Source organism: Apium graveolens, chromosome 10, assembly GCF_009905375.1.
Source record: "Apium graveolens cultivar Ventura chromosome 10, ASM990537v1, whole genome shotgun sequence".
NCBI lineage: Eukaryota > Viridiplantae > Streptophyta > Magnoliopsida > Apiales > Apiaceae > Apium > Apium graveolens.
The window spans coordinates 102,483,887-102,496,261 of NC_133656.1; the positions used below are offsets into that span (position 1 = coordinate 102,483,887).

At 42.1% G+C, this 12,375-nt stretch overlaps 1 non-coding gene across 1 annotated transcript; it reads left to right on the forward strand.

Moving 5' to 3' along the window:
• Nucleotides 1-12,023: 12,023 nt before the first annotated feature.
• LOC141694952 (small nucleolar RNA R71) lies at nt 12,024-12,130 on the forward strand. The gene has a single exon (XR_012564230.1). It is a non-coding gene; the product is annotated as a small nucleolar RNA R71 (small nucleolar RNA).
• The last annotated feature ends 245 nt before the right edge of the window (nt 12,131-12,375 follow it).

Below are 12,375 nucleotides of genomic sequence, written 5' to 3' on the forward strand. Positions count from 1 at the left end.
TATCACTTTATTTGGGCCTGATTATTTATGGCCTATCATTTTCCCTCCCACTCCCTTATGCGGGTTTGCCGGGATAGGGGAGCTTTTATTCCTGAGTTTATGTTTTGAACTATGTAACTTGTAATTTTTGTTTACATTTTTTCTTTGATTTGTTATCCCCTAACCCCGGGGTGTTGTTGGGTACAAGTCCCCGGGGTTGTGTTTGGGTAGGCCCTTATCATTTATGACTTGGGAAAAGTTTTGCATTTTTTCTTTGATTTATGGCCCCCTAACCCCGGGGTGTTGTTGGGTACAAGTCCCCGGGGTTGTATTTGGGTAAGCCTTTGTGATCTGTGTAACTTGGAATTTTTTTTACATTTTTTGCATTTGGGTAGACATAGACCACTACTTTGTTCAGACTCGGGAGAATACTCCCCAGCACGACTATTATTTTAGGGACGTTTCTGCTGTTTATAGGCCCGGGGGAATAGAACCTTATGATGGGGCACATATGGATGAGCTGGTTTATAATGCTCCGGGGACCGAATACATTCCGCCTCCCCGTCACCCTGACCTTAGGACATATACCCATGAGCAGATAGATGACTTAGTGAAGGCAGTATTCCACTTCGGGGAAGGGATGGAGTGGAGGTGGACTGGACCTCATGAAAGGATTTATCATCGACCTGTTGGTGATTGGGTGGCCATTCCACTAGAGCATCTTCATAGTATGAGGCCCAACCTTCACCAGTTCACCAAGTATTTATGTCGTGATGTCTACGGGATACCCTTTACCCAGCTGGCCCCGAACTCTATTAAGTGGATTTCCTGGTTCCTTGCTTGCTGTCATGTAAAGAAGTATTTTCCGACCTTCAAGCTTTTCCACTATCTTTTTAAGATCAAGAAGTCTACCCTTCCTCCCGTGTTTGAGTTAACTTTTAAAATAGATAGTTGTGGGTTCCATGCTGACACCAAGAGTGCGCCTGTTTTTATGTTAAAATTGCTCCGGGGCTGGCACCAGGAGTTCATCTTCGTCCGGAGTGGGGACCTGAAGTTTATGCCTGTATATAAAAATGTTTTAAAAAATAATAGGTTCCCAACCGAGCGGCTCAGTGGAGCTGCCTTGGTGAAGATGTACGACTTTGTTATGGCTCTGGGTGCTCAGTGGACATGGGATACTTTTTTAGATAACCAAACGTTGTATAATGTTGGCTGTAGTGTTTTACTTTATGTAGTTTTTCACTTGTATTTTTCCTTGACATATATTTATGCTCCGATGATCACTTTATAAACTGTTGTTCCTCTGTGTAGGTCTTCCGTTGCTCAACCCTTTCCATCACGCCATGTTGCAGCAATTCAGGGATTTGGCTGGTAGGTTCAAGAAGATCAGTGGTGCAGTGCAGCGGGATTCGGGGAAGAAGAAAGTTTATGTTGGGAGTGGTTCACAGGTCCGGGATGCCGGTTCCTCGGGGAACAACGTGAGGCAGAGTGTTCCGGAGATGACTGCTCACGTCGTTCCGTAGCCCGAGGAGGTGGATGTGCTGGAGTTGGAGGAAGAGAAAGTGGGCACTTTGAATCCTCACAAGAGGAAGGTTGCGAAGGATGTTGCTGGTGGCACTGGAACCCCGTAACGGAGGAGGGTGACCACTCCGGGTCCGACGGAGGAGGAGAGCCAGAAGTTGGTGGAAGAGGAAGCTTTGAAGAACCTCTTATCCCAGATGACTCTCGACGATCGCCGGAGCGAGATGTTTGAGAATTATGCCACTCCTGCGGATTTCGAGTGCTATGCTAAGGAGGATGTTAATACTTATCTAGATCACCTGGTGCGGGACATCTCGGAGGTATCCATACTTCGTTATTGTCCTCTTACTTTTCTTTTGTGTTTGCGCTAAATCTTTTCTAATTCCATTGTCAGGCTAATGCCCAGATCAGTGGCTGCTACACCATCATCCACAACTACCATATGAGAGTGGCTAAGGCGAAGATAACGGCGAAGGAGTTGGCCGATAAAAAGGAAAATTCACCAAGTACCGGGAGGCGAAAGAGAGAGAATCCCAAGAGCATAAAAAGGCCCTTATTGAGGAGGTGAAAACACGGGAGGCTGCTGAGAAGGTGGTTGGATCCCTCCGGGCGGAGGTGGAGAATTTACAGAAGGAGCTTACTGCCAGGCCTCGGGCAGAGGAAGTCCTCGCGGCCTTCCGTGGTACTCCTGCTTACTATGAAGAGCTGAACAATAAGATCTTTGAGAAACTGAACTTATGCTGGGATACCGCCTCTGCTTATCTTGCTAAGAATCCTGATGGTAACTTGGAGGGCTTCGTTGAGCTGTACCTCGAGGAAGAACTTCGTCGTGAGAATGCCCAGGCTGTTGGGGCGGGAACCTCCGGGTACAGCCATCTCCTCCTCCCGAAGAAAGCCGTGAGAAGACTCCTCCTCCTCCCGAGAACTGTTTGATGAAAATCCCGGCTTCGTGCCTTGTAATTTCCTTTCTAGCTTGTTTATGTTGAAGACTTAGCTTTTGTGGCATTTAGACTTGTGTGTTTTTAATTTCCGTATGACTTTGGTTTGAATTTGGTCCGGGGTTGGTTTGCCCCGAGCAAGCATTTAAATATATTTCCCTTTCTGTATTTGGTTTCTACAACTGTTTACTAAAAAAAAATTAAGTACACATGGTTTGTACAATCGTCCCCGGGATGGCGTTAAAACTTTTAACTTGCATAAAAAATTTCTAAGTATACATGGTTTGTGTAATCATCCCCGGAATTGGGTTAAAACTTTTAATTTGCATAAAAGATTTCTAAGTACACATGGTTTGTGTAATCGTCCCCGGGATGGGGTTAAAACTTTTAATTTGCATAAAAGATTTCTAAGTACACATGGTTTGTGTAATCGTCCCCGGGATGAGGTTAAAACTTTTAATTTGCATAAAAAAATTCTAAGTACACATGGTTTGTGTAATCATCCCCGGGATAGGGTTAAAACTTTTAATTTGCATAAAAGATTTCTAAGTACACATGGTTTGTGTAATCGTCACCGGCATAGGGTTAAAACTGTTAAAGAAATTTAACAAGTACACATGGTTTGTGTAATCGTCCCCGGGATGGGGTTAAAACTTTTAATTTAAATAAAAATTTAATAAGTACACATGGTTTGTGTTATCGTCCCCGGGATGGGGCTAAAAATTTAATAAGTACACATGGTTTGTGTAATCGTCCCCAGGATGGGGTTAAAACTTTTAAAATTTTTTAACAAATACACATGGTTTGTGTAATCGTCCCCGGGATGGGGTTAAAACTTTTATTTTGCATAAAAGATTTCTGAGTATGAATTATAATGTGATTATAATAGCAGTGCCATTCTAGTTGGAAGAAGCATGACATATTTCATTACAAAATAGATATCGAGTTTTGATTACATTCTAGATGAGTAGAATACAGATTTGCGTTTCTTATTGCTCAATAAAATACTGTATATAGCCGTGCACACCTTTCTACTAATAGAATTTCCTAAGACGGGTACCGTGCCATGTGTTTGGGACCTCGGTTCCATTGAGGTAGCTTAGCTTGTAGGTTCCTGGACGGAGCACCTCTTTGACTTTGTAGGGCCCTTCCCAGTTGGGCTGTAGTTTTCCTTGGTTGGTTGGGCCCAAAGCCTCGGTGTGTCGGAGCACCAGATCGCCCATTTCATACTCCTTGATTTTGGCTTTCTTTGCAAAGTAGAGTTTTGTCTTTTCCTTATAGCTTTCCATCTTATCCACAGCCCAATCTCTTACTTCATCCAGGAGCTCCAGGTCAATTTTGAGGACTTCAATATTTGAGACTTCATCAAAATTGGTAACCTTGTGGGAGGGGGGTCCGATTTCGATGAGTAGCCGGGCTTCGGTGCCGTAGGCGAGCTTGAAAGGGGTTTCCCCGGTTCCTATCTTGGGGGTGGTCCTGTAGGACCATAGGACTTTTGGGAGTTTATCTGGCCAAGTTTTCTTGGATTCTTCCAACCTTTTCTCTAGGCCCCGGAGTATGGTCCTGTTAGTCACCTCGACTTGTCCATTTCCTTGAGGGTGAGCCACATATGCCCTTTTGTGTTTAATTCCGAGTTCTCTCAAGTATGCTTCAAAATCATATCCTACAAACTACGAGCCATTATCCGAAACTAAGACCATTGGGATCCCGAACCGCATAATGATCGAATCCATGAATTTAATACAATCTTATTGATTGATCGTCATCATTGCCTTGGCTTTTGCCCATTTAGTCATATAGTCAATGGCTATGAGAATGTAGCGGAGGTCTCCTTTTGCTCGGGAAAAGGGCCCATGATGTCTATGCCCCAAACGGCAAATGGCAAACGGCAAACGGGATCGGAGATAGCACTAATGCTGGTAGGCTGGGACTTTGTTTGGGAACGTTGCTGAATTTTTGGCATCGAGGACATTTCTTAACATAGGCAACGGAGTCGGAGTGAATTGTGGGTTAGTAGTATCCTTGTCTGATGATTTTGTAGGCTAGAGCTTTGGCTGCCAGGTGATCTCCGCAGATACCTTCATGTACTTTCCGGAGACAGTAGTCTGCTTCCTACGGGTCTACACACTTCAGAGCGGGTGCTGAGAAAGTTCTTCTGTACAACTGATCATTTTCCAGGAAGAAACGGGCAGCCTTGTGCTTCAGGTATTTGGCTTTGTTCTGGTCTTCTGGGAGCGTTCCATCTCTCAGGTAGGCTATGTAAGGAGTCATCCAGTTGTCCGGGCTGCTAGTGCATAAGATCTCGGACCGTCCCGTGCTAGGTGCCCCGAGCTCTTCAAAATAGACCGAACTGCTGAGATCTGAAGTGTTCTGCATGAGCTTGGATAACTCATCTGCCTTGGAGTGTTCTTCTCTGTTTATCTAGAGGATGGTGGTTTCCGGGATGGTTTCCAGGATACCTAGTACCATTGCTTGATATTGTGCCAATTTGAGGTCTTTCGTAATGTATTCTCCAATAGTTTATTTGACTACAATCCGAGAGTCGCTATAGATGATTATCTTGGTTACCCCGAGAGATTTTGATAACCTGAGTCCGGAGAGGAGTGCCTCATATTCAGCTTGATTGTTTGTTGCTTTGAAGGTGAAGGTTATTGCTTGTTGAATAACGAACGCTTCCGGGCTAATCAGAATGAGGCCGACGCCGGACCTCTCGGCTGTTGATGACCCATCCACATAGAGCTTCCAGGAGTTTGTGCCCGGGTTGGCGTCTTCACAGGCGGTTCCGCCAGGAGCGGGTTGCTAATGTTCTGGGAAGGTGCATTCTATAACAAATTCTGCTAGGGCTTGGGCCTTTATCACCGTCTGCAGCATAAATTTGATGTTAAACTGGATTAATTCAATGGCCCAGTTAATCATCCTCCCGGATGTATCTGGCTTGTGAATGATTTTCCTGAGTGGCTGATCAGTAATTACCTTGATCTCTCGGCCTTGGAAATATTGCCTCAGCTTCCTACTCGATTGTAAAAGAGCTAAGGCAAATTTTTCTAAGTTTGGGTACCGGGTTTCTGCGTCTTTAAGGACCTGACTTACATAGTAGATCGGGCTCTGTGTCCCACTTTCTTCTTGTATGAGAGCCGAAGAGACTGCTCTTGCCCCGGTTGCAATGTAGAGATAAAAAGGCTCTCCGGGCTTGGCTTTTAAAAGTGTAGGCGGATTCATCAGGTGTTGCTTGACTTCTTCGAAGGCCGCGTGGCATTTTGGAGTCCAGTCGATTAGCTTTTTGTTTCGGGCTCCTTTTAGTAATTCAAAGAAAGGAAAGCATCTCTCCGCTAGTTTTGGGATAAACCTACGAAGGGCTGCCAAGCATCCTGCCAATTTGTGAATGTCTTTCTGGGTCCGGGGAATTGCCATTGAGATTGAAAGATATTGAGAGAATATGAGTTCTTAAGAGAGATTATGTGTTTGAGAGTTTTGAGAAGTGATGGAAAAGTTTGTGTATAAGTGTATGTATATATAGGATGTTGGGAGATAATTAGTTATGGAAAAGGAGTGGGAATTGATTATGGGAATAGTGGGAATAATGGGTTTGATTTAGAGAGGGAAATTTGGGATGTGGAAGAGTAAAATTCGGGTAGAAATTGATTTTTAGAATAAGTACCCGATTTTCTCTTTTTCCCAGTTGTATATATTTTTTTTGGATTTTGGGGCAGCACGGCGTGCGCTACCTCAGCGCGGGCGCTCTGTGCTTCTGTCTTTTCAGCACGGCCGCCCCGTCAGGAAGCATGGGCGCGCTCTGTTTCTGGAAAAGTGGCACGTCCGGCCCGCTTCCTCAGCGCGGGCGCACCGTGCTACTGTAGTTGGCCCCAAAATTTTTGATTTTTTTGATTTTTTTGTGCTTTTCTCCTTTATTTCTTCTTCCTCTATCTACTAATGTACAACAAACTTGGGTTGCCTCCCAAGAAGCGCTTGCTTTACGTTGTTAACTTGACGTAGAAATGCGAGATCAAACGGACAACAAAACGACACTAACCAACTCGCGGTTTGCCGTGTTACCATAGTAATGCTTCAACCTCTGACCATTCACCTTGAATTCTTGGCCCTAATCATTCTCAAATATCTTCACCGCTCCATGTGAAAACACAGTTTTGACAACAAACGACCCAGACCACCTTGACTTCAACTTTCCAGGAAAAGACGGAGACAAGAGTTAAACAAAAGAACTTGTTGCCCCAGCACAAATGATTTAGGTACTAGACCCCTATCATGCCACCTCTTGACTTTCTCCTTATACATGTTGTTGTTTTCATATGCTTGAAGTCGAAACTCGTCGAGTTCATTCAACGGAAGCATCCTCTTCCTTCCAGCTGCATCCAAGTCAAGATTCAACTTCTTCAAAGCCCGATATGCTTTATGCTCTAGCTCCAGCAGTAAATGACACCCCTTACCATAAACCAACTGATATGGTGACATCCCTAGCGGAGTCTTGTACGCTGTTCAATACGCCCACACAGCTTCATCAAGCTTTAAAGACCAATATTTTCTCGCCGGACACACAACTTTCTCTAAAATACACTTGATCTCTCTGTTAGAGACCTCAGCTTGACCATTGGTCTGAGGATGATAAGTTGTAGCAATGCGATGATTCACATTATACCTTTGCATCATAGCAGTGAACTTGCGATTGCAAAAATGCGACCCTTCATCACTGATTATGACTCTTGGAGTTCCAAATCTTATAAATATCTGCTTGTGAATAAAATTAAGCACTACCTTCGTATCATTTGTTGGCAACGCCTTGACTTCAACCCATTTCGAGACATAATCAACCATCAACAAGATATACTGATTGTTACAAGATGAGACAAATGGCCCCATAAAGTCAATTCCCCAAACATAAAAGACTTCAACCTCGAGAAGCACATTAAGAGGCATCTCATCCCTCTTGGACATATTACCCACACGATGACATTGATCACATTTCAAAACGAACTGATGAGCATCTTTAAACAATGTCAGCCAAAAGAAACCTGCTTGAAGAATACAAGCTGCTGTCTTTTCTCCACCATAATGTACTCCATAAGTCATTGAGTGGCAATCTCGCAAGATTCCCCACATTTCCCTCTAAAATATACATCTCTTGATGATTTGGTCAACTCCTTGTCGAAAAAGAAATGGCTCAGCCCACATATACCACTTCACTTCATGCAAAAACTTCTTCCTTTGAGCGGAAGTGAAATCTGGAGGCATAACGTTACTCACAAGGTAGTTCACAATGTTGGCGAACCACGGTTCTTCTGCTTGCACTCCAAATAATTGCACTTCGGGAAAAGATTCATTAATCAAAGATTTATCTTGTGAAGTTGCAATTGGATCCTCTAAATGCGAGAGATGATCGGCGACTTGATTTTCAGTACCTTTTCTGTCCTTGATCTCTAACTCGAAATCCTGAAGTAAAGGAACCCATCGAATCAATCTTGGCTTTGAGTCCTTCTTCGAGACAAGATAGTGAAAGGCAGTGTGATCAGTAAAGACTGTCACCTTCGTCCCAAGTAGATAAGATCAAAACTTCTCAAAGCCATAGACAATAGCCAAAAGTTCTTTCCCAGTAGCGGTGTAGTTCAGTTGAGCACCATTAAGAGTCTTACTAGCATAGCAGACTACATGAAATATGATGTTCTCTCTTTGCCCAAGAACTGCTCCAACTGCATAGTCACTTGCATCGCACATCATTTCAAATGGTTCAGACGAATCAGGTGCAGTTATGATAGGTACCGTAATCAAACTCTTCTTTAATGTCTCAAAAGTAGCTAGGCACTCGTCATCAAACTTGAAAGAAACATCTTTCTCTAGAAAATGGCACAACGGCTTCGAAATCTTAGAGAAGTCCTTGATGAAACGCCTATAGAAACCCCCATGACCAAGAAAACTGCGAATTCCCTTCACAAAAATGGGAGAAGGAAGGTTTTTGATAACCCCCACATTGGCTTTGTCCACATCAAGACCCTTACTAGAAACCTTGTGACCCAGAATGATGCATTGGCACACCATAAAATGACATTTCTCCCAATTGAGAACCAAATTGGTCTCAACGCGCCTTTCCAGCACTAACCCAAGATTGTGCAAGCATTCATCATAAGAAGTTCCAAAGACCGAGAAATCGTCCATGAAAACTTATACATTATTTCCAATCATATCAGAGAAGATAGCCATCATGTATCTCGAAAAAGTGGCTGGTGCTCCACATAGCCCAAAAGAAACTCTTCAGAATTCAAAGGTACCAAAAGGACATGGGAATGTAGTCTTCTCTTGATCTTCTGGAGCGATACAAATCTAATTATAATCTGAATAGCCATCCAGAAGACAATAGTAATAATGCCAGACAATCTATCAAGCATCTGATATAGGGATGGCAATCGGGTCGGATTGGGTCGGATATTGTAGAATCCATATCCAAACCCGAAAATTTTATCCAAACCCGAAAATTTTATATATACCCGAACCCGACCCGAACCCGAAAATGAATACCGAACCCGATCCATCGGATTTCGGATCGGATTTGGGTATACCCGAAACCCGAATTTTTTTTGAATTGGATATTCATACCCGAACCCGAAATCTAAAAATTTGTATAATTATTGATATTACAAGTGTTTGGGATCGAACACGTGACTTGTAGAGAAAGAGTTTTAACGTGTCATCTTCAACCACTCCATCACATCATTAATTGTGTTATTATATGTATAACTAATATTTAAAAAATCAATTCAATTGATACCTAGTTTTTAGATATATTACTAAAAATATTTTGTTAACCTTATAAAACTTCTCACCCGTTTAAATGATTGAATAATTATATTTCATTAAACTTTATAATTAGTTAATTTTTAACATAAATATAAAAATATATGTTCAAAAAATTATATAATAATATGTATAATTAATATTATAATTAATATTATATAATATTATAATATGTAATATATAAAATTCTAATATTTTATATATATATATATTTAATATGAATATATAATAATTCGGGTTTTTTTTCGAATTTCGGGTTCGGATAGAGTTTCGGATTTCGGATCGGGTTTCGGATCGGTATACGTAATATCGAAATCTAAATCCAAATATTTTCGGGTTTAAAAATTAAATCCAAATCCAAATCCAAAAAATTGGGTTCGGTAAATCCAAAATTTCGGGTTTCGGATCGGGTATCCGTCGGATCAGATTATTTTGCCATCTCTAATCTGATTAATGAAAAGAAGAGGGAAATGATATTTCCTTGTAGCTTTGTTCAGCTTTCTATAATCCATGCTAACTCTCCACCTCGTGACTGTTCGTGTAGGAATAAGCTCATTCTTTTCATTTGCTACCACGGTGATGCCACCTTTCTTTGGGACACACTGAACTGGGCTCACCTATGAACTGACAGAAATAGGATAGATGATCCCTGCATCTAGCCACTTGAGGATTTCCTTCTTCACAACCTCTTTCATGATCGGATTTAGCCATCTCTGTTGCTCAACAGTAGGCTTGCTTCCTTCCTCTAGCAGAATTTTGTGCATGCAATACGAAGGGCTGATTGCCTTGATATCTGCTATAGTTCAACCAATTGCTGATTTGAATTCTCTAAGAATTCTCAAAAGCTTTTCCTCATTGCTACCTGAAAGGTCAGATGTAATAATAATAGGGAAAGTAGATGCATCACCTAAAAATGCATACCTCAAATGTTCAAGTAAAGGCTTAAGCTTAAGAGTAGGATTTTCCTCAATAGATGGCTTGAAGCGCTTTGGAGAACTTTTCAGCTCCTTCAACCCAAGAGATTTAAAAGGAATATATATCTTTCGCTTCCAGGGAGAAGCATTCAAATATTGCAAGTGGTCATCACCTTCGTCATCTTCACTATCGGAATTCCCTAACAAGGCCTTTTCTAAGGCATGGGACCTTAGCAATCGATCAAGTTCAAATCAACCACAGAATCGACCATCTCCACCTTAAAACACTCCTCATTTTCCGTAGGGAATTTCATGGCATTGAACACGTTAAAAGTTACATCCTAATACAGCACTCGCATGGTGAGCTCACCTTTCTGCACATCTATCAAGGTTCGGCCAGTAGCCAAGAAAGGTCTTCCCAAGATTATGGGAATCTTCTTATCCTCCTCGAAATCAAGAATTACAAAATCAACAAGGAAGATGAGTTTATCCACCTTGACCAAGACATCCTCCACAATACCTCGTGGATATGTAATAGAACGGTCGGCCAACTGTAAAATCATATAAGTAGGCTTTGGATCAGGTAAGTCCAACTTCTTGAAGATTGACAAAGGCATCAGATTGATGCTAGCTCCCACGTCACATAAACATTTGTCAAATGATACTTTTCCAATTCTGCAAGGAATAGTGAAGCTTCCAGGATCTTTAAGCTTCGGAGGCAATTTCTGTTGTTGAACAGCACTGCATTCCTCTGTGAGAGCAACGGTCTCTAAGTCATCAAGCTTCACCTTCCTAGAGAGAATACCTTTCATGAACTTCGCGTAACTAGGAATTTGTTCAAGAGCTTCAGCGAAAGTTATGTTGATGTGAAGTTTCTTGAACACCTCTAGAAACTTCTCAAACTGCTTATCCAACTTTTTCTTCTGCAGCCTCTTAGGAAAAGGAGGTGGAGGATAGATCTGTTTCTCCCCTGTATTACCCTCAGGAAGAGTGTGCTCAACAGTAGTCTTCCTTGGTTCCACTTCTGCTTCCTTCTGCACTCCTTCTTCAGCCTCAACTTCAGATTCTGGAGTCTTAGCTTTTTCAGGATTTACAACCTTACCAGATCTTAATGTAATTTCCTTAACATACTCCTTAGCTTCCTTCTTGCCTGGAACTTCAGTATCGCTCGGAAGCGTGCCAGGTTGACGATTCAGTAATGCATTAGCAATCTGCCCAATCTGATTCTCCAAGGTCTTGATATAAACAGCTTGGCTCTTGAACATGAGCCTCAACTCCTCCAATTCAGATTTTTCATTAGCTTGCGATAATTGCTAAAGTTAAAGTTATTTCCTAGGGGCATATTACGGTTGTTGAAAACCAGGAGGGTTATACTGCTTTGTTGTGCATGGTTGATAAGGTTGTTGCACCACATTCTGATTGTTGCTCCAGCTGAAGTTAGGATGATTGCGGTTATTGGGATGATAAGTGGCTGGAGCTTGCTGCTGCGATCTCTGAAAGTTGCTCACAAATTGAGCTGATTCTCTAGAAATAGCACACTACTCAGTTTCATATACTCCCGCACAAAGTTCACAAACACTAGTGATTTGATTAACTCCATAATTAGCCAAAAAAGTCCACTTTCATCGTCAAAGCTTGAAGTTGAGCAGCTATAGCAGTAGCTGTATCCACTTCCAGAATTCCTGCTACCTTGCCTTACAACATTCTTTGTGTAGAATTCTGGTATTCATTAGCTGCCATTAGCTCAATCAACTCATAAGCTTCATTATTGCTTTTGGCCCACAAGGCTCCACCAGACACTGCATCGAGCATAGGTCTGGACTGTGTGCCTAAACCACTATAAAAATGGTTTATAATCATCCAATCAGGCATACTATGGTATGGGCACTTCATTAGCATTTCCTTGTAGCGATCCCAAGCCTCACACAGAGATTCTTTAGTTTGATGCGCAAACTGAGTAAGAGCATTCCTGATTGCAGCAGTCTTCGCTATGGGAAAGAATTTAGTGAGAAACTTTTGAGAAAGGTCCTCCCATTTGGTGATAGACCCTCGTGGTAGAGAATATAACCAACACTTAACTTTATCCCTTAGAGAGAATGGGAAGAGTCGCAGCTTGATAGCATCTTTCATCACCCCATTGAACTTGAAAGTGTCGCAAATCTCGATGAAATCCCTGATGTGTATGTTGGGGTCTTCTGTAGGAGAACCCCCAAAGTGAACTG